Source organism: Scyliorhinus torazame, chromosome 2 (assembly GCF_047496885.1).
Source record: "Scyliorhinus torazame isolate Kashiwa2021f chromosome 2, sScyTor2.1, whole genome shotgun sequence".
Classification (NCBI taxonomy): Eukaryota; Metazoa; Chordata; class Chondrichthyes; order Carcharhiniformes; family Scyliorhinidae; genus Scyliorhinus; species Scyliorhinus torazame.
Genome location: NC_092708.1, coordinates 2274653 through 2297625, shown reverse-complemented (window position 1 = coordinate 2297625; position 22973 = coordinate 2274653). Strand labels below are relative to the sequence as shown.

The 22973-nt window shown below is 50.7% G+C and overlaps 1 protein-coding gene across 1 annotated transcript in view; it reads right to left on the bottom strand.

The window, feature by feature from the left end:
- LOC140385675 (tRNA endonuclease ANKZF1-like) overlaps window positions 1–22973 on the bottom strand; it is a 191171-nt gene that overhangs the window by 120743 nt on the left and 47455 nt on the right.

The window sequence follows — 22973 nt, the reverse complement described above, 5'->3', positions numbered from 1 at the left end:
CAGCTGGCACTCAATTAAAACGGACAATACATTCTCTCAGCATCTCAACAGCTTCGGGATCACTTTCTAACATCTATTGTTTTACCAATTAACAGATTTACCCAATCTCGGTCTCATTCCATTGAAGTCAGCCTGACCCAAATCGGCAATCTTAGAACGGTTTCTCCTTTCAAACATTAACATAGGAACAGGAGGGGGCCATTCAGCCCATCGATCCTGCTCCACTATTCAATACGATCATGGCTGACCAGGCACTTGAATGCCTGTTACACCCCCCTCCCCATATACCCTGTCATTGGTACTTAGAAATCTATCAATCTCTGCTTGAAACATTCTCAGTGACTGAGCTTCCACAGGTCTCTGGGGTGGAGAATCCCAGAGATTCACAACACTCTGTGTAAAGACATAGAACATAGAAAATACAGCACAGAACAGGCCCTTCGGCCCACGATGTTGTGCCGAACCTTTGTCCTAGATTAATCATAGATTATCATTGAATTTACAGTGCAGAAGGAGGCCATTCGGCCCCCTGAGTCTGCACCGGCTCTTGGAAAGAGCACCCCACCCAAACACTAAGGGCAATTTATCCTGGCCAATCCACCTAACCCGCACATCTTTGGACTGTGGGAGGAAACTGGAGCACCCGGAGGAAACCCACGCACACACGGGGAGGACGTGCAGACTCCGCACAGACAGTGACCCAAGCCGGAATCGAACCTGGGACCCTGGAGCTGTGAAGCAATTGTGCTAGCCACAATGCTAGCGTGCTGCCCATAAGAACAAATAAATCTACACTACATCATAAATTTCTCCTCAACTCCGTCCCCTAAGTGGCTTCCCCCTGGTGTTGAAATTGTGGCTCCTGGTTCTAGATTCTCCAACCAGGGCAAACATTTTACCAGCATCAACCCAGTCTATTCCTTGATGCAGTGGGTCTGATTAGCAAGATTGCAGGAGGTGCTGATAGTGATGAAGATAGTCAGAGAATACAACAGGATATATATAGGCTGCAAAATTGGGCAGAGAAATGGCAGATGGAGTTTAACCCGGACAAATGCGAGGTGATGGATTTTGGTGGATCCAATTCAGGTGGGAGCTAGAGAATAAATGGCAGAACCATCAGGAGCAGAGACACAGAGAGATCTGGGTGTGCAGGTCACAGATCCTTAAAAGTGGCAGCACAGGTGGAAATGGTGGTAAAGAAAGCATATGGCATGCTTGCCTTCATAGGACAGGGTATCGAGTATAAAAGCTCGAAAATTATGTTAGTTATATAGAACGTTGGTTAGGCCACATTTGGAATACTGGGTCCAATTCTGGTCACCGCACTACCAGAAGGACGTGGAGGCTTTGGAGAGAGTACAGAAAAGGTTCACCATGATGTTGCCTGGTATGGAGGGTATTAGCTATGAGGAGAGATTGAATGAACTTGGATTGTTCTCCCTCGAGGGGCGGACGCTGAGGGGTGACCTGATAGAAGTTTATAAAATTATTCGGGGTACAGATAGGGTGACTCAGTTAGAGGCTTTTTCCCAGGGTGGAAATGACAATTACAAGGGGGCACAGGTTCACGGTGAGGGGGGAAAGATTCAGTGGAGATGTGCGGGGGAAGTTTTTGTACACAGAGGGTGGTGGTGGCCTGGAATGCACGGCCACGTGAGGTGGTTGGGGAAGATACATTAGCGACCTTTAAGACTTAGCTGGATAGGCACATGAACAGATGGGGTATAGAAGGATACAGGAGGTTGGTCTGGATAGGACACGTGATTGGTGCAGGCTTGGAGGGCCGAAGGGCCTGTTCCTGTGCTGTATTGTTCTTTGTTCTATTTTGCAGGCTACAGATTTAAAGTGACAAATGAAGCAAAAGCGATATGAGAAGAAACTTCTCCATGCAGAGTGGTTAAGGTTTGTAATGCACTGTGAGTGTGGTGGAGGTCGGTTCAATTGGAGCATTCAAAAGGGGCACTTGACAGTTATCTAGGGTCATTGGGAGCTCTGTGCATTGCTCATTCGGAGTAAGGTCACTGTGAGCTCTGTGAATTGCTCATTCGGAGTAAGGTCACTGGGAGCTCTGTGAATTGCTCATTCGGAGCTGGGTCACTGGGAGCTCTGTGAATTGCTCATTCGGAGTAGGGTCATTGGGAGCTCTGTGAATTGCTCATTCGGAGTAGGGTCATTGGGAGCTCTGTGAATTGCTCATTCGGAGTAATGTCACTAGGAGCTCTGTGAATTGCTCATTCGGAGTAGGGTCATTGGGATCTCTGTGAATTGCTCATTCGGAGTAAGGTCATTGGGAGCTCCGTGAATTGCTCATTCGGAGTAGGGTCACTGGGAGCTCTGTGAATTGCTCATTCGGAGCAAGGTCACTGGGAGCTCTGTGAATTGCTCATTCTGAGTAAGGTCACTGGGAGCTCTGTGAATTGCTCATTCGGAGTAAGGTCATTGGGAGCTCTGTGAATTGCTCATTCGGAGTAGGGTCACTGGGAGCTCTGTGAATTGCTCATTCGGAGCTGGGTCACTGGGAGCTCTGTGAATTGCTCATTCGGAGTAGGGTCACTGGGAGCTCTGTGAATTGCTCATTCGGAGTAGGGTCATTGGGAGCTCTGCGAATTGCTTATTCGGAGTAGCGTCACTGGGAGCTCTGTGAATTGCACATTCGGAGTAGGGTCACTGGGAGCTCTGTGAATAATTGCTCATTGGGAGTAGGGTCATTGGGAGCTCTGTGAATTGCTCATTTGGAGCTGAATAACTGGGAGCTCTGTGAATTGCCCATTCGGAGTAGGGTCATTGGGAGCTCTGTGAATTGCTCATTCGGAGTAGGGTCATTGGGAGCTCGGAATTGCTCATTCGGAGTAGGGTCACTGGGAGCTCTGTGAATTGCTCATTCGGAGCTGGGTCATTGGGAGCTCTGTGAATTGCACATTCGGAGTAAGGTCGCTGGGAGCTCAGTGAATTGCTCATTCGGAGCTGGGTCACTGGGAGTTCTGTGAATTGCTCATTCGGAGTAGGGTCACTGGGAGCTCTGTGAATAATTGCTCATTCGGAGTAGGGCATTAGGAGCTCTGTGAATTGCACATTCGGAGTAGGGTCACTGGGAGCTCTGTGAATTGCTCATTCGGAGTAAGGTCATTGGGAGCTCTGTGAATTGCTCATTCGGAGTAGGGTCATTGGGAGTTCTGTGAATTGCTCATTCGGAGCTGGGTCATTGGGAGCTATGTGAATTGCTCATTCGGAGTAAGGTCATTGGGAGCTCTGTGAATTGCTCATTCGGAGTAGGGTCACTGGGAGCTCTGTGAATTGCTCATTCGGAGCTGGGTCACTGGGAGCTCTGTGAATTGCTCATTCGGAGCTGGGTCATTGGGAGCTCTGTGAATTGCACATTCGGAGTAAGGTCGCTGGGAGCTCTGTGAATTGCTCATTCGGAGCTGGGTCACTGGGAGCTCTGTGAATTGCTCATTCGGAGTAGGGTCACTGGTAGCTCTGTGAATTGCACATTCGGAGCAGGGTCACTGGGAGCTCTGTGAATAATTGCTGATTCGGAGTTGGGTAATTGGGAGGTCTGTGAATTGCTCATTCGGAGTAGGGTCATTGGGAGCTCTGTGAATTGCTCATTCGGAGTAGGGTCATTGGGAGCTCTGTGAATTGCTCATTCGGAGTAGGGTCATTGGGAGCTCTGTGAATTGCTCATTCGGAGTAGGGTCATTGGTAGCTCTGAATTGCTCATTCGGAGTAGGGTCACTGGGAGCTCTGAATTGCTCATTCGGAGTAGGGTCATTGGGAGCTCTGTGAAATGCTCATTCGGAGCTGGGTCACTGGGAGCTCTGTGAATTGCTCATTCGGAGCTGAATCACTGGGAGCTCTGTGAATTGCTCATTCGGAGCTGAATCATTGGGAGCTCTGTGAATTGCTCATTCGGAGAAGGATCATTGGGAGCTCTGTGAATTGCTCATTCGGAGTAGGGTCACTGGGAGCTCTGTGAATTGCTCATTCGAAGTACGGTCATTGGGAGCTCTGTGAATTGCTCATTCGGAGTAGGGTCACTGGGAGCTCTGTGAATTGCTCATTCGGAGTAGGGTCATTGGGAGCTCTGTGAATTGCTCATCCGGAGTAGGGTAATTGGGAGCTCTGTGAATTGCTCATTCGGAGTAGGGTCATTGGGAGCTCTGTGAATTGCTCATTCGGAGTATGGTCATTGGTAGCTCTGAATTGCTCATTCGGAGTAGGGTCACTGGGAGCTCTGAATTGCTCATTCGGAGTAGGGTCATTGGGAGCTCTGTGAAATGCTCATTCGGAGCTGGGTCACTGGGAGCTCTGTGAATTGCTCATTCGGAGCTGAATCACTGGGAGCTCTGTGAATTGCTCATTCGGAGCTGAATCACTGGGAGCTCTGTGAATTGCTCATTCGGAGAAGGATCATTGGGAGCTCTGTGAATTGCTCATTCGGAGTAGGGTCACTGGGAGCTCTGTGAATTGCTCATTCGGAGTACGGTCATTGGGAGCTCTGTGAATTGCTCATTCGGAGTAGGGTCACTGGGAGCTCTGTGAATTGCTCATTCGGAGTAGGGTCACTGGGAGCTCTGCGAATTGCTCATTCGGAGCTGGGTCACTGGGAGCTCTGTGAATTGCTCATTCGGAGTAGGGTCACTGGGAGCTCTGTGAATTGCTCATTCGGAGTAAGGTCACTGGGAGCTCTGTGATTTGCTCATTCGGAGTAGGGTCATTGGGAGCTCTGTGAATTGCTCATTCGGAGCTGGGTCACTGGGAGCTCTGTGAATTGCTCATTCGGAGTGGGGACATTGGGAGCTCTGTGATTTGCTCATTCGGAGTAGGGTCATTGGGAGCTCTGTGAATTGCTCATTCGAAGTAGGGTCACTGGGAGCTCTGTGAATTGCTCATTCGGAGTAGGGTCATTGGGAGCTCTGTGAATTGCTCATTCGGAGTAGGGTCACTGGGAGCTCTGTGAATTGCTCATTCGAAGTAGGGTCACTGGGAGCTCGGTGAATTGCACATTCGGAGTAGGGTCAATGGGAGCTCGGTGAATTGCACATTCGGAGTAGGGTCACTGGGAGCTCTGTGAATTGCTCATTCGGAGCTGGGTCATTGAGAGCTCTGTGAATTGCTCATTCGGAGTAGGGTCACTGGGAGCTCTGTGAATTGCTCATTCGGAACTGGGTCACTGGTAGCTCTGTGAATTGCTCATTCGGAGCTGGTTCGAGATGAAGCTCTGTGAATTGCTCATTCGGAGTAAGGTCACTGGGGGCTCTGTGAATTGCTCATTCAGAGCTGGGTCACTGGGAGCTCTGTGAAGTGCTCATTCGGAGTTGAATCACTGGGAGCTCTGTGAATTGCTCATTCGGAGATGGTTCGAGTTGAAGCTCTGTGAATTGCTCATTTGGAGTAGGGTCATTGGGAGGTCTGTGAATTGCTCATTCGGAGTAGGGTCATTGGGAGCTCTGTGAATTGCTCATTCGGAGTAGGGTCATTGGGAGCTCTGTGAATTGCTCATTCGGAGTAGGGTCATTGGGAGCTCTGAATTGCTCATTCGGAGTAGGGTCACTGGGAGCTCTGTGAATTGCTCATTCGGAGCTGAATCACTGGGAGCTCTGTGAATTGCTCATTCGGAGAAGGGTCATTGAGAGCTGTGAATTGCTCATTCGGAGTAGGGTCACTGGGAGCTCTGTGAATTGCTCATTCGGAGCTGAATCACTGGGAGCTCTGTGAATTGCTCATTCGGAGAAGGGTCATTGAGAGCTGTGAATTGCTCATTCGGAGTAGGGTCATTGGGTGCTCTGTGAATTCCTCATTCGGAGTAGGGTCACTGGGATATCTGTGAATTGCTCATTGGGAGTAGGGTCACTGGGAGCTCTGTGAATCGCTCATTCGGAGTAAGGTCACTGGGAGCTCTGTGAATTTCTCATTCGGAGTAGGGTCACTGGGAGCTCTGTGAATTGCTCATTCGGAGCTGAATCACTGGGAGCTCTGAATTGCTCATTCGGAGTAGGGTCACTGGGAGCTCTGTGAATTGCTCATTCGGAGCTGGGTCATTGGGAGCTCTGTGAAATGCTCATTCGGAGCTGGGTCACTGGGAGCTCTGTGAATTGCTCATTCGGAGCTGAATCACTGGGAGCTGTGTGAATTGCTCATTCGGAGAAGGATCATTGAGAGCTCTGTGAATTGCTCATTCGGAGTAGGGTCACTGGGAGCTCTGTGAATTGCTCATTCGGAGTAGGGTCACTGGGAGCACTGTGAATTGCTCATTCGGAGTAGGGTCACTGGGAGCTCTGTGAATTGCTCATTCGGAGTAGGGTCACTGGGAGCTCTGTGAATTGCTCATTCGGAGTAAGGTCACTGGGAGCTCTGTGAATTGCTCATTCGGAGTAGGGTCATTGGGACCTCTGTGAATTGCTCATTCGGAGCTGGGTCACTGGGAGCTCTGAATTGCTCATTCGGAGTAAGGTCACTGGGAGCTCTGTGAATTGCTCATTCGGAGTAAGGTCACTGGGAGCTCTGTGAATTACTCATTCGGAGTAGGGTCACTGGGAGCTCTGTGAATTGCTCATTCGGAGTAGGGTCACTGGGAGCTCTGTGAATTGCTCATTCGAATCAGGGACACTGGGAGCTCTGTGAATTGCTCATTCGGAGGAGGGTCATTGGGAGCTCTGTGAATTGCTCATTCGGAGTAGGGTCATTGGGAGCTCTGTGAATTGCTCATTCGGAGTAGGGTCATTGGGAGCTCTGTGAATTGCTCATTCGGAGTAGGGTCATTGGGAGCTCTGAATTGCTCATTCGGAGTAGGGTCACTGGGAGCTCTGTGAATTGCTCATTCGGAGTAGGGTCACTGGTACCTCTGTGAATTGCTCATTCGGAGTAGGGTCATTGGGAGCTCTGTGAAATGCTCATTCGGAGCTGGGTCACTGGGAGCTCTGTGAATTGCTCATTCGGAGCTTCATCACTGGGAGCTCTGTGAATTGCTCATTCGGAGTAGGGTCACTGGTAGCTCTGTGAATTGCTCATTCGGAGTAGGGTTATTGGGAGCTTTGTGAAATGCTCATTCGGAGCTGGGTCACTGGGAGCTCTGTGAATTGCTCATTCGGAGCTGGTTCGAGATGAAGCTCTGTGAATTGCTCATTCGGAGTAGGGTCATTGGGAGCTCGGTGAATTGCACATTCAGAGTAGGGTCACTGGGAGCTCTGTGAATTGCTCATTCGGAGCTGGGTCATTGGGAGCTCTGTGAATTGCTCATTCGGAGTAGGGTCACTGGGAGCTCTGTGAATTGCTCATTCGGAGCTGGGTCACTGGTAGCTCTGTGAATTGCTCATTCGGAGCTGGTTCGAGATGAAGCTCTGTGAATTGCTCATTCGGAGTAAGGTCACTGGGAGCTCTATGAATTGCTCATTCAGAGCTGGGTCACTGGGAGCTCTGTGAAGTGCTCATTCGGAGTAGGGTCACTGGGAGCTCTGTGAATTGCTCATTCGGAGTAGGGACACTGGGAGCTCTGTGAATTGCTCATTCGGAGCTGAATCACTGGGAGCTCTGTGAATTGCTCATTCGGAGAAGGGTCATTGAGAGCTGTGAATTGCTCATTCGGAGTAGGGTCATTGGGAGCTCTGTGAATTTCTCATTCGGAGTAGGGTCACTGGGATCTCTGTGAATTGCTCATTCGGAGTAGGGTCACTGGGAGCTCTGTGAATTGCTCATTGGGAGTAGGGTCACTGGGAGCTCTGTGAATTGCTCATTTGGAGTAGGGTCACTGGGATCTCTGTGAATTGCTCATTCTGAGTAAGGTCACTGGCAGCTCTGTGAATTGCTCATTCGGAGTAGGGTCACTGGGAGCTCTGTGAATTGCTCATTCGGAGTAGGGTCACTGGGAGCTCTGTGAATTGCTCATTGGGAGTAGGGTCACTGGGAGCTCTGTGAATTGCTCATTCGGAGTAGGGTCACTTGGAGCTCTGTGAATTGCTCATTCGGAGTAGGGTCACTGGGAGCTCTGTGAATTTTTCATTCGGAGTAGGGTCACTGGGATCTCTGTGAATTGCTCATTCTGAGTAAGGTCACTGGGAGCTCTGTGAATTGCTCATTCGGAGTAGGGTCACTGGGAGCTCTGTGAATTGCTCATTCGGAGCTGAATCACTGGGAGCTCTGAATTGCTCATTCGGAGTAGGGTCACTGGGAGCTCTGTGAATTGCTCATTCGGAGCTGGGTCACTGGTAGCTCTGTGAATTGTTCATTCGGAGTAGGGTCACTGGGAGCTCTGTTATTTGCTCATTCGGAGTAGGGTCATTGGGAGCTCTGTGAATTGCTCATTCGGAGTAGGGTCACTGGGAGCTCTGTGAATTGCTCATTCGGAGTAGGGTCACTGGGAGCTCTGTGAATTGCTCATTCGGAGTAAGGTCACTGGGAGCTCTGTGATTTGCTCATTCGGAGTAGGGTCACAGGGAGCTCTGTGAATTGCTCATTCGGAGTAAGGTCACTGGGAGCTCTGTGAATTGCTCATTCGGAGTAGGGTTATTGGGAGCTCTGTGAATTGCTCATTCGGAGTAGGGTCACTGGGAGCTCTGTGAATTGCTCATTCGGAGTAGGGTCATTGGGAGCTCTGTGAATTGCTCATTCAGAGTAGGGTCACTGGGAGCTCTGTGAATTGCTCATTCGGAGCTGGTTCGAGATGAAGCTCTGTGAATTGCTCATTCGGAGTAGGGTCATTGGGAGCTCGGTGAATTGCTCATTCGGAGCTGGGTCATTGGGTGCTCTGTGAATTGCTCATTCGGAGTAGGGTCACTGGGAGCTCTGTGAATTGCTCATTCGGAGCTGGGTCACTGGTAGCTCTGTGAATTGCTCATTCGGAGCTGGTTCGAGATGAAGCTCTGTGAATTGCTCATTCGGAGTAAGGTCACTGGGAGCTCTATGAATTGCTCATTCAGAGCTGGGTCACTGGGAGCTCTGTGAAGTGCTCATTCGGAGTAGGGTCACTGGGAGCTCTGTGAATTGCTCATTCGGAGTAGGGTCATTGTGAGGTCTGTGAATTGCTCATTCGGAGTAGGGTCATTGGGAGCTCTGTGAATTGCTCATTCGGAGTAGGGTCATTGGGAGCTCTGTGAATTGCTCATTCGGAGTAGGGTCATTGGGAGCTCTGAATTGCTCATTCGGAGTAGGGTCACTGGGAGCTCTGTGAATTGCTCATTCGGAGTAGGGTCACTGGTAGCTCTGTGAATTTCTCATTCGGAGTAGGGTCATTGGGAGCTCTGTGAAATGCTCATTCGGAGCTGGGTCACTGGGAGCTCTGTGAATTGCTCATTCGGAGCTTCATCACTGGGAGCTCTGTGAATTGCTCATTCGGAGTAGGGTCACTGGTAGCTCTGTGAATTGCTCATTCGGAGTAGGGTTATTGGGAGCTCTGTGAAATGCTCATTCGGAGCTGGGTCACTGGGAGCTCTGTGAATTGCTCATTCGGAGCTGGTTCGAGATGAAGCTCTGTGAATTGCTCATTCGGAGTAGGGTCATTGGGAGCTCGGTGAATTGCACATTCAGAGTAGGGTCACTGGGAGCTCTGTGAATTGCTCATTCGGAGCTGGGTCATTGGGAGCTCTGTGAATTGCTCATTCGGAGTAGGGTCACTGGGAGCTCTGTGAATTGCTCATTCGGAGCTGGGTCACTGGTAGCTCTGTGAATTGCTCATTCGGAGCTGGTTCGAGATGAAGCTCTGTGAATTGCTCATTCGGAGTAAGGTCACTGGGAGCTCTATGAATTGCTCATTCAGAGCTGGGTCACTGGGAGCTCTGTGAAGTGCTCATTCGGAGTAGGGTCACTGGGAGCTCTGTGAATTGCTCATTCGGAGTAGGGACACTGGGAGCTCTGTGAATTGCTCATTCGGAGCTGAATCACTGGGAGCTCTGTGAATTGCTCATTCGGAGAAGGGCCATTGAGAGCTGTGAATTGCTCATTCAGAGTAGGGTCATTGGGAGCTCTGTGAATTTCTCATTCGGAGTAGGGTCACTGGGATCTCTGTGAATTGCTCATTCGGAGTAGGGTCACTGGGAGCTCTGTGAATTGCTCATTGGGAGTAGGGTCACTGGGAGCTCTGTGAATTGCTCATTCGGAGTAGGGTCACTGGGATCTCTGTGAATTGCTCATTCTGAGTAAGGTCACTGGGAGCTCTGTGAATTGCTCATTCGGAGTAGGGTCACTGGGAGCTCTGTGAATTGCTCATTCGGAGTAGGGTCACTGGGAGCTCTGTGAATTGCTCATTGGGAGTAGGGTCACTGGGAGCTCTGTGAATTGCTCATTCGGAGTAGGGTCACTGGGAGCTCTGTGAATTGCTCATTCGGAGCTGGGTCACTGGGAGCTCTGTGAATTGCTCATTCGGAGCTGAATCACTGGGAGCTGTGTGAATTGCTCATTCGGAGAAGGATCATTGAGAGCTCTGTGAATTGCTCATTCGGAGTAGGGTCACTGGGAGCTCTGTGAATTGCTCATTCGGAGTAGGGTCACTGGGAGCACTGTGAATTGCTCATTCGGAGTAGGGTCACTGGGAGCTCTGTGAATTGCTCATTCGGAGTAGGGTCACTGGGAGCTCTGTGAATTGCTCATTCGGAGTAAGGTCACTGGGAGCTCTGTGAATTGCTCATTCGGAGTAGGGTCATTGGGACCTCTGTGAATTGCTCATTCGGAGCTGGGTCACTGGGAGCTCTGAATTGCTCATTCGGAGTAAGGTCACTGGGAGCTCTGTGAATTGCTCATTCGGAGTAAGGTCACTGGGAGCTCTGTGAATTACTCATTCGGAGTAGGGTCACTGGGAGCTCTGTGAATTGCTCATTCGGAGTAGGGTCACTGGGAGCTCTGTGAATTGCTCATTCGAATCAGGGACACTGGGAGCTCTGTGAATTGCTCATTCGGAGGAGGGTCATTGGGAGCTCTGTGAATTGCTCATTCGGAGTAGGGTCACTGGGAGCTCTGTGAATTGCTCATTCGGAGCTGGTTCGAGTTGAAGCTCTGTGAATTGCTCATTCGGAGTAGGGTCATTGTGAGGTCTGTGAATTGCTCATTCGGAGTAGGGTCATTGGGAGCTCTGTGAATTGCTCATTCGGAGTAGGGTCATTGGGAGCTCTGTGAATTGCTCATTCGGAGTAGGGTCATTGGGAGCTCTGAATTGCTCATTCGGAGTAGGGTCACTGGGAGCTCTGTGAATTGCTCATTCGGAGTAGGGTCACTGGGAGCTCTGTGAATTGCTCATTCGGAGTAGGGTCATTGGGAGCTCTGTGAAATGCTCATTCGGAGCTTGGTCACTGGGAGCTCTGTGAATTGCTCATTCGGAGCTTCATCACTGGGAGCTCTGTGAATTGCTCATTCGGAGTAGGGTCACTGGTAGCTCTGTGAATTGCTCATTCGGAGTAGGGTTATTGGGAGCTCTGTGAAATGCTCATTCGGAGCTGGGTCACTGGGAGCTCTGTGAATTGCTCATTCGGAGCTGGTTCGAGATGAAGCTCTGTGAATTGCTCATTCGGAGTAGGGTCATTGGGAGCTCGGTGAATTGCACATTCAGAGTAGGGTCACTGGGAGCTCTGTGAATTGCTCATTCGGAGCTGGGTCATTGGGAGCTCTGTGAATTGCTCATTCGGAGTAGGGACACTGGGAGCTCTGTGAATTGCTCATTCGGAGCTGAATCACTGGGAGCTCTGTGAATTGCTCATTCGGAGAAGGGTCATTGAGAGCTGTGAATTGCTCATTCAGAGTAGGGTCATTGGGAGCTCTGTGAATTTCTCATTCGGAGTAGGGTCACTGGGATCTCTGAATTGCTCATTCGGAGTAGGGTCACTGGGAGCTCTGTGAATTGCTCATTGGGAGTAGGGTCACTGGGAGCTCTGTGAATTGCTCATTCGGAGTAGGGTCACTGGGATCTCTGTGAATTGCTCATTCTGAGTAAGGTCACTGGGAGCTCTGTGAATTGCTCATTCGGAGTAGGGTCACTGGGAGCTCTGTGAATTGCTCATTCGGAGTAGGGTCACTGGGAGCTCTGTGAATTGCTCATTGGGAGTAGGGTCACTGGGAGCTCTGTGAATTGCTCATTCGGAGTAGGGTCACTGGGAGCTCTGTGAATTGCTCATTCGGAGTAGGGTCACTGGGAACTCTGTGAATTTCTCATTCGGAGTAGGGTCACTGGGATCTCTGTGAATTGCTCATTCTGAGTAAGGTCACTGGGAGCTCTGTGAATTGCTCATTCGGAGTAGGGTCACTGGGAGCTCTGTGAATTGCTCATTCGGAGCTGAATCACTGGGAGCTCTGAATTGCTCATTGGGAGTAGGGTCACTGGGAGCTCTGTGAATTGCTCATTCGGAGCTGGGTCATTGGGAGCGCTGTGAAATGCTCATTCGGAGCTGGGTCACTGGTAGCTCTGTGAATTGTTCATTCGGAGTAGGGTCACTGGGAGCTCTGTTATTTGCTCATTCGGAGTAGGGTCATTGGGAGCTCTGTGAATTGCTCATTCGGAGTAGGGTCACTGGGAGCTCTGTGAATTGCTCATTCGGAGTAGGGTCACTGGGAGCTCTGTGAATTGCTCATTCGGAGTAAGGTCACTGGGAGCTCTGTGATTTGCTCATTCGGAGTAGGGTCATTGGGAGCTCTGTGAATTGCTCATTCGGAGCTGGGTCACAGGGAGCTCTGTGAATTGCTCATTCGGAGTAAGGTCACTGGGAGCTCTGTGAATTGCTCATTCGGAGTAGGGATATTGGGAGCTCTGTGAATTGCTCATTCGGAGTAGGGTCACTGGGAGCTCTGTGAATTGCTCATTCGGAGTAAGGTCACTGGGAGCTCTGTGAATTGCTCATTCGGAGTAGGGTCATTGGGAGCTCTGTGAATTGCTCATTCAGAGTAGGGTCACTGGGAGCTCTGTGAATTGCTCATTCGGAGCTGGTTCGAGATGAAGCTCTGTGAATTGCTCATTCGGAGTAGGGTCATTGGGAGCTCGGTGAATTGCTCATTCGGAGCTGGGTCATTGGGTGCTCTGTGAATTGCTCATTCGGAGTAGGGTCACTGGGAGCTCTGTGAATTGCTCATTCGGAGCTGGGTCACTGGTAGCTCTGTGAATTGCTCATTCGGAGCTGGTTCGAGATGAAGCTCTGTGAATTGCTCATTCGGAGTAAGGTCACTGGGAGCTCTGTGAATTGCTCATTCAGAGCTGGGTCACTGGGAGCTCTGTGAAATGCTCATTCGGAGTAGGGTCACTGGGAGCTCTGTGAATTGCTCATTCGGAGTAGGGACACTGGGAGCTCTGTGAATTGCTCATTCGGAGCTGAATCAATGGGAGTTCTGTGAATTGCTCATTCGGAGAAGGGTCATTGAGAGCTGTGAATTGCTCATTCGGAGTAGGGTCATTGGGAGCTCTGTGAATTTCTCATTCGGAGTAGGGTCACTGGGATCTCTGTGAATTGCTCATTCGGAGTAGGGTCACTGGGAGCACTGTGAATTGCTCATTCGGAGTAGGGTCACTGGGAGCTCTGTGAATTGCTCATTCGGAGCTGAATCACTGGGAGCTCTGAATTGCTCATTCGGAGTAGGGTCACTGGGAGCTCTGTGAATTGCTCATTCGGAGCTGGGTCATTGGGAGCTCTGTGAAATGCTCATTCGGAGCTGAATCAGTGGGAGCTGTGTGAATTGCTCATTCGGAGAAGGATCATTGAGAGCTCTGTGAATTGCTCATTCGGAGTAGGGTCACTGGGAGCTCTGTGAATCGCTCATTCGGAATAAGGTCACTGGGAGCTCTGTGAATTGCTCATTCGGAGTAGGGTCACTGGGAGCTCTGTGAATTGCTCATTCGGAGTAGGGTCATTGGGAGCTCTGTGAATTACTCATTCGGAGTAAGGTCACTGGGAGCTCTGTGATTTGCTCATTCGGAGTAGGGTCATTGGGAGCTCTGTGAATTGCTCATTTGGAGCTGGGTCACTGGGAGCTCTGTGAATTGCTCATTCGGAGTAAGGTCACTGGGAGCTCTGTGAATTGCTCATTCGGAGTAGGGTCACTGGGAGCTCTGTGAATCGCTCATTCGGAGTAAGGTCACTGGGAGCTCTGTGAATTGCTCATTCGGAGTAGGGTCACTGGGAGCTCTGTGAATTGCTCATTCGGAGTAGGGTCATTGGGAGCTCTGTGAATTGCTCATTCGGAGTAGGGTCACTGGGAGCTCTGTGAATTGCTCATTCGGAGTAAGGTCACTGGGAGCTCTGTGATTTGCTCATTCGGAGTAGGGTCATTGGGAGCTCTGTGAATTGCTCATTCCGAGCTGGGTCACTGGGAGCTCTGTGAATTGCTCATTCGGAGTAAGGTCACTGGGAGCTCTGTGAATTGCTCATTCGGAGTAGGGTTATTGGGAGCTCTGTGAATTGCTCATTCGGAGTCGGGTCACTGGGAGCTCTGTGAATTGCTCATTCAGAGTAAGGTCACTGGGAGCTCTGTAAATTGCTCATTCGGAGTAGGGTTATTGGGAGCTCTGTGAATTGCTCATTCGGAGTAGGGTCACTGGGAGCTCTGTGAATTGCTCATTCGGAGCTGGTTCGAGATGAAGCTCTGTGAATTGCTCATTCGGAGTAGGGTCATTGGGAGCTCGGTGAATTGCACATTCAGAGTAGGGTCACTGGGAGCTCTGTGAATTGCTCATTCGGAGTAGGTACACTGGGAGCTCTGTGAATTGCTCATTCGGAGCTGAATCACTGGGAGCTCTGTGAATTGCTCATTCGGAGAAGGCTCATTGAGAGCTGTGAATTGCTCATTCGGAGTAGGGTCATTGGGAGCTCTGTGAATTTCTCATTCGGAGTAGGGTCACTGGGATCTCTGTGAATTGCTCATTCGGAGTAGGGTCACTGGGAGCTCTGTGAATTGCTCATTCGGAGTAGAGTCACTGGGAGCTCTGTGAATTGCTCATTCGGAGTAGGGTCACTGGGAGCTCTGTGAATTGCTCATTCGGAGCTGGGTCATTGGGAGGTCTGTGAAATGCTCATTCGGAGCTGAATCAGTGGGAGCTGTGTGAATTGCTCATTCGGAGAAGGATCATTGAGAGCTCTGTGAATTGCTCATTCGGAGTAGGGTCATTGGGAGCTCGGTGAATTGCACATTCAGAGTAGGGTCACTGGGAGCTCTGTGAATTGCTCATTCGGAGTAGGTACACTGGGAGCTCTGTGAATTGCTCATTCGGAGCTGAATCACTGGGAGCTCTGTGAATTGCTCATTCGGAGAAGGCTCATTGAGAGCTGGGAATTGCTCATTCGGAGTAGGGTCATTGGGAGCTCTGTGAATTTCTCATTCGGAGTAGGGTCACTGGGATCTCTGTGAATTGCTCATTCGGAGTAGGGTCACTGGGAGCTCTGTGAATTGCTCATTCGGAGTAGAGTCACTGGGAGCTGTGTGAATTGCTCATTCGGAGAAGGATCATTGAGAGCTCTGTGAATTGCTCATTCGGAGTCGGGTCACTGGGAGCTCTGTGAATCGCTCATTCGGAGTAAGGTCACTGGGAGCTCTGTGAATTGCTCATTCGGAGTAGGGTCACTGGGAGCTCTGTGAATTGCTCATTCGGAGTAGGGTCATTGGGAGCTCTGTGAATTGCTCATTCGGAGTAGGGTCACTGGGAGCTCTGTGAATTGCTCATTCGGAGCTGAATCATTCCGAGCTCTGTGAATCGCTCATTCGGAGTAAGGTCACTGGGAGCTCTGTGAATTGCTCATTCGGAGTAGGGTCACTGGGAGCTCTGTGAATTGCTCATTCGGAGTAGGGTCACTGGGAGCTTTGTGAATTGCTCATTCGGAGTAAGGTCACTGGGAGCTCTGTGAATTACTCATTCGGAGTAGGGTCACAGGGACCTCTGTGAATTGCTCATTCGGAGTAGGGTCACTGGGAGCTCTGTGAATTGCTCATTCGAAGTAGGGTCACTGGGAGCTCTGTGAATTGCTGATTCGGAGTAGGGTAATTGGGAGCTCCGTGAATTGCTCATTCGGAGTAGGGTCATTGGGAGCTCTGTGAATTGCTCATTCGGAGTAGGGTCATTGGGAGCTCTGAATTGCTCATTCGGAGTAGGGTCACTGGGAGCTCTGTGAATTGCTCATTCGGAGCTGAATCACTGGGAGCTCTGTGAATTGCTCATTCGGAGAAGGGGCATTGAGAGCTGTGAATTGTTCATTCGGAGTAGGGTCATTGGGAGCTCTGTGAATTGCTCATTCGGAGTAGGGTCACTGGGAGCTCTGCGAATTGCTCATTCGGTGTAGGGTCACTGGGAGCTCTGTGAATTGCTCATTCGGAGTAAGGTCACTGGGAGCTCTGTGAATTGCTCATTCGGAGTAGGGTCATTGGGAGCTCTGTGAATTGCTCATTCGGAGTAGGGTCACTGGGAGCTCTGTGAATTGCTCATTCGGAGTAAGGTCACTGGGAGCCACGTGAATTGCTCATTCGGAGTAAGGTCACTTGGAGCTCTGTGATTTGCTCATGCGGAGTAGGGTCATTGGGAGCTCTGTGAATTGCTCATTCGGAGTAAGGTCACTGGGAGCTCTGTGATTTGCTCATTCGGAGTAGGGTCACTGGGAGCTCTGTGAATTGCTCATTCGGAGTAGGGTCACTGGGAGCTCTGTGATTTGCTCATTCGGAGTAGGGTCACTGGGAGCTCTGTGAATTGCTCATTCGGAGTAAGGTCACTGGGAGCTCTGTGATTTGCTCATTCGGAGTAGGGTCATTGGGAGCTCTGTGAATTGCTCATTCGGAGCTGGGTCACTGGGAGCTCTGTGAATTGCTCATTCGGAGTGGGGTCATTGGGAGCTCTGTGAATTGCTCACTCGGAGTAGGGTCATTGGGAGCTCTGTGAATTGCTCATTCGGAGTAGGGTCACTGGGAGCTCTGTGAATTGCTCATTCGAAGCAGGGTCACTGGGAGCTCGGTGAATTGCACATTCGGAGTAGGGTCATTGGGAGCTCGGTGAATTGCACATTCGGAGTAGGGTCACTGGGAGCTCCGTGAATTGCTCATTCGGAGTAGGGTCACTGGGAGCTCTGTGAACTGCTCATTCGGAGTAGGGTCACTGGGAGCTCTGTGAATTGCTCATTCGGAGTAGGGTCACTGGGAGCTCTGTGAATTGCTCATTCGGAGTAAGGTCACTGGGAGCTCTGTGAATTACTCATTCGGAGTAGGGTCACAGGGACCTCTGTGAATTGCTCATTCGGAGTAGGGTCACTGGGAGCTCTGTGAATTGCTCATTCGAAGTAGGGTCACTGGGAGCTCTGTGAATTGCTGATTCGGAGTAGGGTAATTGGGAGCTCTGTGAATTGCTCATTCGGAGTAGGGTCATTGGGAGCTCTGTGAATTGCTCATTCGGAGTAGGGTCATTGGGAGCTCTGAATTGCTCATTCGGAGTAGGGTCACTGGGAGCTCTGTGAATTGCTCATTCGGAGCTGAATCACTGGGAGCTCTGTGAATTGCTCATTCGGAGAAGGGGCATGGAGAGCTGTGAATTGCTCATTCGGACTAGGGTCATTGGGAGCTCTGTGAATTGCTCATTCGGAGTAGGGTCACTGGGAGCTCTGCGAATTGCTCATTCGGTGTAGGGTCACTGGGAGCTCTGTGAATTGCTCATTCGGAGTAAGGTCACTGGGAGCTCTGTGAATTGCTCATTCGGAGTAGGGTCATTGGGAGCTCTGTGAATTGCTCATTCGGACTAGGGTCACTGGGAGCTCTGTGAATTGCTCATTCGGAGTAAGGTCACTGGGAGCCACGTGAATTGCTCATTCGGAGTAGGGTCACTGGGAGCTCTGTGAATTGCTCATTCGGAGTAGGGTCATTGGGAGCTCGGTGAATTGCACATTCGGAGTAGGGTCACTGGGAGCTCTGTGAATTGCTCATTCGGAGCTGGGTCATTGAGAGCTCTGTGAATTGCTCATTCGGAGTAGGGTCACTGGGAGCTCTGTGAATTGCTCATTCGGAGCTGGTTCGAGATGAAGCTCTGTGAATTGCTCATTCGGAGTAAGGTCACTGGGGGCTCTGTGAATTGCTCATTCAGAGCTGGGTCACTGGGAGCTCTGTGAAGTGCTCATTCGGAGTTGAATCACTGGGAGCTCTGTGAATTGCTCATTCGGAGCTGGTTCGAGTTGAAGCTCTGTGAATTGCTCATTCGGAGAAGGGTCATTGGGAGGTCTGTGAATTGCTCATTCGGAGTAGGGTCATTGGGAGCTCTGTGAATTGCTCATTCGGAGTAGGGTCATTGGGAGCTCTGTGAATTGCTCATTCGGAGTAGGGTCATTGGGAGCTCTGAATTGCTCATTCGGAGTAGGGTCACTGGGAGCTCTGTGAATTGCTCATTCGGAGCTGAATCACTGGGAGCTCTGTGAATTGCTCATTCGGAGAAGGGGCATGGAGAGCTGTGAATTGCTCATTCGGACTAGGGTCATTGGGAGCTCTGTGAATTGCTCATTCGGAGTAGGGTCACTGGGAGCTCTGCGAATTGCTCATTCGGTGTAGGGTCACTGGGAGCTCTGTGAATTGCTCATTCGGAGTAAGGTCACTGGGAGCTCTGTGAATTGCTCATTCGGAGTAGGGTCATTGGGAGCTCTGTGAATTGCTCATTCGGACTAGGGTCACTGGGAGCTCTGTGAATTGCTCATTCGGAGTAAGGTCACTGGGAGCCACGTGAATTGCTCATTCGGAGTAGGGTCACTGGGAGCTCTGTGAATTGCTCATTCGGAGTAGGGTCATTGGGAGCTCGGGGAATTGCACATTCGGAGTAGGGTCACTGGGAGCTCTGTGAATTGCTCATTCGGAGCTGGGTCATTGAGAGCTCTGTGAATTGCTCATTCGGAGTAGGGTCACTGGGAGCTCTGTGAATTGCTCATTCGGAGTAAGGTCACTGGGGGCTCTGTGAATTGCTCATTCAGAGCTGGGTCACTGGGAGCTCTGTGAAGTGCTCATTCGGAGTTGAATCACTGGGAGCTCTGTGAATTGCTCATTCGGAGCTGGTTCGAGTTGAAGCTCTGTGAATTGCTCATTCGGAGTAGGGTCATTGGGAGCTCTGTGAATTGCTCATTCGGAGTAGGGTCATTGGGAGCTCTGTGAATTGCTCATTCGGAATAGGGTCATTGGGAGCTCTGAATTGCTCATTCGGAGTAGGGTCACTGGGAGCTCTGTGAATTGCTCATTCGGAGCTGAATCACTGGGAGCTCTGTGAATTGCTCATTCGGAGAAGGGGCATGGAGAGCTGTGAATTGCTCATTCGGACTAGGGTCATTGGGAGCTCTGTGAATTGCTCATTCGGAGTAGGGTCACTGGGAGCTCTGCGAATTGCTCATTCGGTGTAGGGTCACTGGGAGCTCTGTGAATTGCTCATTCGGAGTAAGGTCACTGGGAGCTCTGTGAATTGCTCATTCGGAGTAGGGTCATTGGGAGCTCTGTGAATTGCTCATTCGGACTAGGGTCACTGGGAGCTCTGTGAATTGCTCATTCGGAGTAAGGTCACTGGGAGCCACGTGAATTGCTCATTCGGAGTAGGGTCACTGGGAGCTCTGTGAATTGCTCATTCGGAGTAGGGTCATTGGGAGCTCTGTGAATTGCTCATTCGGAGTAGGGTCACTGGGAGCTCTGTGAATTGCTCATTCGGAGCTGGTTCGAGATGAAGCTCTGTGAATTGCTCATTCGGAGTAGGGTCACTGGGAGCTCCGTGAATTGCTCATTCGGAGTAGGGTCACTGGGAGCTCTGTGAACTGCTCATTCGGAGTAGGGTCACTGGGAGCTCTGTGAATTGCTCATTCGGAGTAGGGTCACTGGGAGCTCTGTGAATTGCTCATTCGGAGTAAGGTCACTGGGAGCTCTGTGAATTACTCATTCGGAGTAGGGTCACAGGGACCTCTGTGAATTGCTCATTCGGAGTAGGGTCACTGGGAGCTCTGTGAATTGCTCATTCGAAGTAGGGTCACTGGGAGCTCTGTGAATTGCTGATTCGGAGTAGGGTAATTGGGAGCTCTGTGAATTGCTCATTCGGAGTAGGGTCATTGGGAGCTCTGTGAATTGCTCATTCGGAGTAGGGTCATTGGGAGCTCTGAATTGCTCATTCGGAGTAGGGTCACTGGGAGCTCTGTGAATTGCTCATTCGGAGCTGAATCACTGGGAGCTCTGTGAATTGCTCATTCGGAGAAGGGGCATGGAGAGCTGTGAATTGCTCATTCGGACTAGGGTCATTGGGAGCTCTGTGAATTGCTCATTCGGAGTAGGGTCACTGGGAGCTCTGTGAATTGCTCATTCGGAGTAGGGTCACTGGGAGCTCTGTGAATTGCTCATTCGGAGTAAGGTCACTGGGAGCTCTGTGAATTACTCATTCGGAGTAGGGTCACAGGGACCTCTGTGAATTGCTCATTCGGAGTAGGGTCACTGGGAGCTCTGTGAATTGCTCATTCGAAGTAGGGTCACTGGGAGCTCTGTGAATTGCTGATTCGGAGTAGGGTAATTGGGAGCTCTGTGAATTGCTCATTCGGAGTAGGGTCATTGGGAGCTCTGTGAATTGCTCATTCGGAGTAGGGTCATTGGGAGCTCTGAATTGCTCATTCGGAGTAGGGTCACTGGGAGCTCTGTGAATTGCTCATTCGGAGCTGGATCACTGGGAGCTCTGTGAATTGCTCATTCGGAGAAGGGGCATGGAGAGCTGTGAATTGCTCATTCGGACTAGGGTCATTGGGAGCTCTGTGAATTGCTCATTCGGAGTAGGGTCACTGGGAGCTCTGCGAATTGCTCATTCGGTGTAGGGTCACTGGGAGCTCTGTGAATTGCTCATTCGGAGTAAGGTCACTGGGAGCTCTGTGAATTGCTCATTCGGAGTAGGGTCATTGGGAGCTCTGTGAATTGCTCATTCGGACTAGGGTCACTGGGAGCTCTGTGAATTGCTCATTCGGAGTAAGGTCACTGGGAGCCACGTGAATTGCTCATTCGGAGTAGGGTCACTGGGAGCTCTGTGAATTGCTCATTCGGAGTAGGGTCATTGGGAGCTCGGTGAATTGCACATTCGGAGTAGGGTCACTGGGAGCTCTGTGAATTGCTCATTCGGAGCTGGGTCATTGAGAGCTCTGTGAATTGCTCATTCGGAGTAGGGTCACTGGGAGCTCTGTGAATTGCTCATTCGGAGTAGGGTCATTGGGAGCTCTGAATTGCTCATTCGGAGTAGGGTCACTGGGAGCTCTGTGAATTGCTCATTCGGAGCTGAATCACTGGGAGCTCTGTGAATTGCTCATTCGGAGAAGGGGCATGGAGAGCTGTGAATTGCTCATTCGGACTAGGGTCATTGGGAGCTCTGTGAATTGCTCATTCGGAGTAGGGTCACTGGGAGCTCTGCGAATTGCTCATTCGGTGTAGGGTCACTGGGAGCTCTGTGAATTGCTCATTCGGAGTAAGGTCACTGGGAGCTCTGTGAATTGCTCATTCGGAGTAGGGTCATTGGGAGCTCTGTGAATTGCTCATTCGGACTAGGGTCACTGGGAGCTCTGTGAATTGCTCATTCGGAGTAAGGTCACTGGGAGCCACGTGAATTGCTCATTCGGAGTAGGGTCACTGGGAGCTCTGTGAATTGCTCATTCGGAGTAGGGTCATTGGGAGCTCGGGGAATTGCACATTCGGAGTAGGGTCACTGGGAGCTCTGTGAATTGCTCATTCGGAGCTGGGTCATTGAGAGCTCTGTGAATTGCTCATTCGGAGTAGGGTCACTGGGAGCTCTGTGAATTGCTCATTCGGAGTAAGGTCACTGGGGGCTCTGTGAATTGCTCATTCAGAGCTGGGTCACTGGGAGCTCTGTGAAGTGCTCATTCGGAGTTGAATCACTGGGAGCTCTGTGAATTGCTCATTCGGAGCTGGTTCGAGTTGAAGCTCTGTGAATTGCTCATTCGGAGTAGGGTCATTGGGAGCTCTGTGAATTGCTCATTCGGAGTAGGGTCATTGGGAGCTCTGTGAATTGCTCATTCGGAATAGGGTCATTGGGAGCTCTGAATTGCTCATTCGGAGTAGGGTCACTGGGAGCTCTGTGAATTGCTCATTCGGAGCTGAATCACTGGGAGCTCTGTGAATTGCTCATTCGGAGAAGGGGCATGGAGAGCTGTGAATTGCTCATTCGGACTAGGGTCATTGGGAGCTCTGTGAATTGCTCATTCGGAGTAGGGTCACTGGGAGCTCTGCGAATTGCTCATTCGGTGTAGGGTCACTGGGAGCTCTGTGAATTGCTCATTCGGAGTAAGGTCACTGGGAGCTCTGTGAATTGCTCATTCGGAGTAGGGTCATTGGGAGCTCTGTGAATTGCTCATTCGGACTAGGGTCACTGGGAGCTCTGTGAATTGCTCATTCGGAGTAAGGTCACTGGGAGCCACGTGAATTGCTCATTCGGAGTAGGGTCACTGGGAGCTCTGTGAATTGCTCATTCGGAGTAGGGTCATTGGGAGCTCTGTGAATTGCTCATTCGGAGTAGGGTCACTGGGAGCTCTGTGAATTGCTCATTCGGAGCTGGTTCGAGATGAAGCTCTGTGAATTGCTCATTCGGAGTAGGGTCACTGGGAGCTCCGTGAATTGCTCATTCGGAGTAGGGTCACTGGGAGCTCTGTGAACTGCTCATTCGGAGTAGGGTCACTGGGAGCTCTGTGAATTGCTCATTCGGAGTAGGGTCACTGGGAGCTCTGTGAATTGCTCATTCGGAGTAAGGTCACTGGGAGCTCTGTGAATTACTCATTCGGAGTAGGGTCACAGGGACCTCTGTGAATTGCTCATTCGGAGTAGGGTCACTGGGAGCTCTGTGAATTGCTCATTCGAAGTAGGGTCACTGGGAGCTCTGTGAATTGCTGATTCGGAGTAGGGTAATTGGGAGCTCTGTGAATTGCTCATTCGGAGTAGGGTCATTGGGAGCTCTGTGAATTGCTCATTCGGAGTAGGGTCATTGGGAGCTCTGAATTGCTCATTCGGAGTAGGGTCACTGGGAGCTCTGTGAATTGCTCATTCGG